The sequence below is a fragment of the Anas platyrhynchos genome, chromosome 22 (assembly GCF_047663525.1).
Source record: "Anas platyrhynchos isolate ZD024472 breed Pekin duck chromosome 22, IASCAAS_PekinDuck_T2T, whole genome shotgun sequence".
Lineage (NCBI taxonomy): Eukaryota > Metazoa > Chordata > Aves > Anseriformes > Anatidae > Anas > Anas platyrhynchos.
Window position 1 is genome coordinate 1,562,574 of NC_092608.1, and position 4,355 is coordinate 1,566,928.

The 4,355-nt window shown below is 50.3% G+C and overlaps 1 long non-coding RNA gene across 1 annotated transcript; it reads left to right on the forward strand.

Annotated features, from left to right (window-relative positions):
• The first annotated feature begins 367 nt into the window (after positions 1-367).
• On the forward strand, positions 368-3,752 carry LOC106014360 (uncharacterized). Its single transcript, XR_002398336.4, has 2 exons — positions 368-423; positions 3,430-3,752. It is a non-coding gene; the product is annotated as an uncharacterized lncRNA (long non-coding RNA).
• The last annotated feature ends 603 nt before the right edge of the window (positions 3,753-4,355 follow it).

Sequence of the window (4,355 nt, forward strand, 5' to 3'; positions counted from 1 at the left end):
TTTGTTCCTTGTTTTCCTTACCAAGTTCTCTAGTTATTCGGGAAATACATCAGTAAATGTAGCATGCATGGTTTTGGCTTTGTTTTTTATTTCTTCACCTAACAAAAGGAATTAACACCAATACATTTTGTTTTCTATGTCTCCTAGGCTAAATAAAGTGACCTTTTCATCTGGTTAAATTAATTGTGCATGTCAAAGTTTTGCTCTGGCTGGTGGCCTGGTTTGTGTAGGTATTGAGATGATCTAAATATAAACCATCCAAACCAATTGGGCACCTTGCCACTATCAAATGTGAGTTTGTTCTGAAGATTAGTCTGCTTAACAATGTTTTCTCCATAATTAAGTGATCTTGGTACTGTTTTCCTTCGGATACGTTTTGATGGTGCCTTGAACTTCCTTTTGCTCTTGCAGACTTGCAGCTTGGTGAGTGTAAAACTTCTGAGCATTAATCACATGCAAGAGTGCATCAAGGGTTAGGCTGCCTTGTGTGCTGGAAAGGAAACTGTGAAGGCAGAGAGATGTTCCCAAGGATTTGCATGGGCTCCGTGTCAGAACTCCACACCCCCCCAACGCGCAGGAGCAGTGCAGGGCATCCTGGTGAGGGTGGGTTCTCCGAGCCAGCCCGAATCTGATGCATCAGAGCAGCTCGTTAGAGTGTTTTTTGGAGCTAAATGCTGACACAAGGCAGGGGCAGAGCTCTCCAGGCAGGTACGTTGTGATAGATGCTGCCCGTCAGGAGGGAGCTCGGGCCAAGGTGCAAACAGGGCTCCACTTGCCACCCAGTTATCTGCTTTTAATGGATATAAATGGTTACCTTTAGTGCTGAAAAAGCTGAATAGATACAAATATTACTAATATCTTAAGGGTGCACCGGGCCTCATTATCCTTGGGTAATCGAGGTTATGTGGAGCTGTTCTCCTTTATCTGTCACTGTCTCTCTTGGCAACGTGCTGAAGCAGAAAAACCTCAAGGATGAATTCTCCGGAAAGCTGGAGAAGGCTGGAACCCGAAAGTGTGCCAGGGGAGGGCAGAGGCATCCCCACGTACCCTCCTGCTATGGGTCCAGCCAGGGGTGCAACCGCACCCCGAGTTTGATCCCCAAATTTCCCCTGCCCAGATCAAAAAGTTTTTTTTTGGGGGGAGTGCAGAGCAGGAGCCAGGGGCAATCAGCACTGGTTTCGGTTAATCTCCTGCACATGGTTCAGCGTGTTACATGTTTGGTGCATTTTATTTCCCTTCTTGAATCAGTGGTGAAAAGCCAGTGTCAGTCACACATGGATCCACGGTCATTTCTGAGCTTCTTTGGAAATGCTGCAATTGCACCGTGCTCGCTGATTAAGTACCAGACAGGAACGTTTCTTTCCCTTTACTGGGTAAACATCTACCTACGTGCTGCCCATGGCTGTGTGCAAGAGCTGTTCTAGTAACCTGCAGAAATACCCTTCTGGTAGGCAAAACCAGTGCTGCTGGGGCTGGCAGCGACTTGCAGGGATCCTGGTTTGGAGCCGTGTGTGCCAGGGAGTCCCGCGAGCCACGCGCTGCTCCTTCCCCTTCTGGGTGGGAGTGATCTAACAGCACACGTCGGGTGTTTTACAACCCAATGTATAATGCAACATTTGCAAACACCGAGTACACAAGCGTTCAAGCTTAGAATTTGCTTTCTGCGAGTATTCTGACTAATGAAACTGAGGCTGTAAAATATTCCTGGAAAGTGCTTACAAAAGGCTTTCAGATATGTGAAATGATGTTTTTATGTTATCTCAAATTTGCTTTCCATTTCTAAGGAACACGCAGACTCCCAGCTCCTCCTCTCTCTCCCCCGTGCTTGCGGCGTACGAGCTGGGTTTGTAGCAAGGACTGGAGCAGTGTGCTGCGCGCATAATTACACACCGCTGCATCCACAGATGTTCTTACAGAAATTTTCTAAAACTCCATCTCTGTTTACTTCACATTAAAAAGGAATCAAAAAGCCCAGTTTCAAATAATCAGCCTTACGCTGTCTCCTTGCCAGGGGAGGCAAATAGTCCGCAGAGGTCAAGTCCCAGGGACAGGGCTCGTCCCTGTCTCTCTGCAGAAGCCACGTGCACCCAGCTCCAAGGCTGCCTCCTAAGCAACTGCTTCAAATTTGTTGCAATTTTTGTCAAAATCTACTTTTCAGAAAAGTGATGTCATTGAGGAGTCCGTCCAAGTCTAGGTCCTCAGCTCGGCTTTTCTCCTGTAAGCAGAAAAACCATTAATATGGTGAAAACGACCTCAAATTGCCACCGCTGGATTATTTAACCTGGCCAGGCTCCTTTCAACTCTCACCTCCCATAAAAGAAGACAAATTGCCTGTCTCGTGTTTAAAGGTTCTGGGATATAGGACGGCATTGATTTTGTGTATCTGTAAAGGTGACGTTCATTTGGCTTGCCAGCGAGCGGGGCCGCGCGATGACAAAGCACCTCGCCATGCGACCCTCGCTCCTGCCTGAGGCCGGCATCCCGCAGGTGCAGTGGTTGACAAAGCAAAGGCTTTGTGGGGGAGTTTTTGTTTTCCCAGTCCTTTGAAGAGCCGTCTCCTCTCGCAGAGAAAAACAGCATCGCAAGCTGGGCAGGAGCCCGTTTGCTTCAGATGTTTTTCTCACCTGACATTTTTTTCCCCTGGTGCCCAATGCGGTGGCTGAGTGTGGTGGGGCCAAGGAAAAGGGACAGAGAGGTGGGATATGGTGGTGGGCAAGGATGGAGAAGGAGAGCATTGTCTCCCCGGGCTCTCTGCTTCGTCCTGCCCTTGCTGTCCTCCACCTGGGGCTTGCTCAGACCCTGCTGGGTCCCTGACACCACTGCTGGGGGCTGCAGAGCTGTGCCGTGCCTGGCTTCCCTCAGGGCAGGCAGTGCAGCCACCTCTCCAGCTCACCCCCACGAGCCGATAGACTGAGCAGTTTGCCTCTCCCTGGGAAGCATTATTTCCAGCCCTTGAGTCAAATGTGATAAGCACGCAGCATTTCAGGTGTTTATCAGGACAGGGAGGCAGCCTGGTGGCCCCGGCACCTCATTTGGGGTCACTGTTTTTTTTCTCCAGTGCCTCCCATGCCATGGCCATGCTCGCCCCAGCCCTGCAGCCACACAAATAATGCAGGATTCTCCATCCCTGAGACCTCAGCCTGGGTTTGCTGGCTGCAGACCTGCTCCTGCCACCTGGGATGGGCTCTGGGAGCCTGCAGGGGACACGCACGTCCCCACCAGCACCGCTACAGCCTGCCCAGGCTGCATGAAAATAAAACAAATCCCTTGTTCTGATTTCATTTACAGATTCCCAGGAATAGCTCACGAAAGGGAAGCTATGAAGGAAAAAGTAGTTAATTCTCTGTGGCACATTTAAACATCATTTTTATTACTATTCATCCTTTCCATGCACTTTGCCCTTTTCTGATTTATTCCTGCTCTTTTCAGGTGGAACAACATTACTGTTTTGCAGCTCCCGTTTCTCGGGAGGGATTGTTAACTCCTGATGTGCATGGCCATGTGTTGGCGGTACCAGGAAGGGTCAGAGTTCCCAACTGCACGAGCAGAGGTGGCAGCACCCCGGGGCTGCTCTCCCTGCCCAGCTCCAGCCCCAGCATTTTCCACTGGGCAGGATCTGGCCCGGGTGCAATGGGGCGTGCTGGGGTCCCTCTGCACACAGCGCCTGCGTGGCTGTCTTTTACAGAGCAGCACAAGCCTGAAATGTACTGGAAATAATTCTTGTATTGAGCGCATTCATCTCTGTTTGTTTGTATTTAAATTAACATCGGGTATGAAATAATTCACTGAACTACAAAGAGATCCCCTGACTTGACAAGAATCATGGGGAGGATTTCTTCCACTCCCAGTTATCACAGGGAAAAAAAAAACATTTCAACATCTTGTCTGCTCAGCGCAAGAAAAATAGTTTTGTACTGTATGCCTGAGAACAAGGAGCTTATCAAAAAAAAAAAATCAGGTATCAGAGGAACTAGATGGCAGAGGAGAAGACGAGGCTCCGTCTCGCTGTGCCGTGCGTAACCTGTGCGTTGCTGTGGGGAGAGGACAGGTCCTGGAGCGAGCTGCCATGGGATGGGCACTGCTGGGGATGCTGAAGGAACCTTGGCTTGTGGGTTTGTTTGCTTTCCTTGGAGAAGGTGACCTGTGCAGCAATGGGAAAGGGCTGTGGCAGGGCTGGTGGCTCCTGTTGTGCTGGGGATGGCACACGGGCCCCCAGGAGCGGGTCCCAGCCTGCCTGCGAGCTGCTTCTGGGCATGGTCATCCCACCAGGCTGCAGCACCGATGGCTCCCAGCAACACGTCTAAACCCTACAGGAGAAAGGGGAGAGGCAGGGGGAGGCAGGGAGCTGTGCAGCA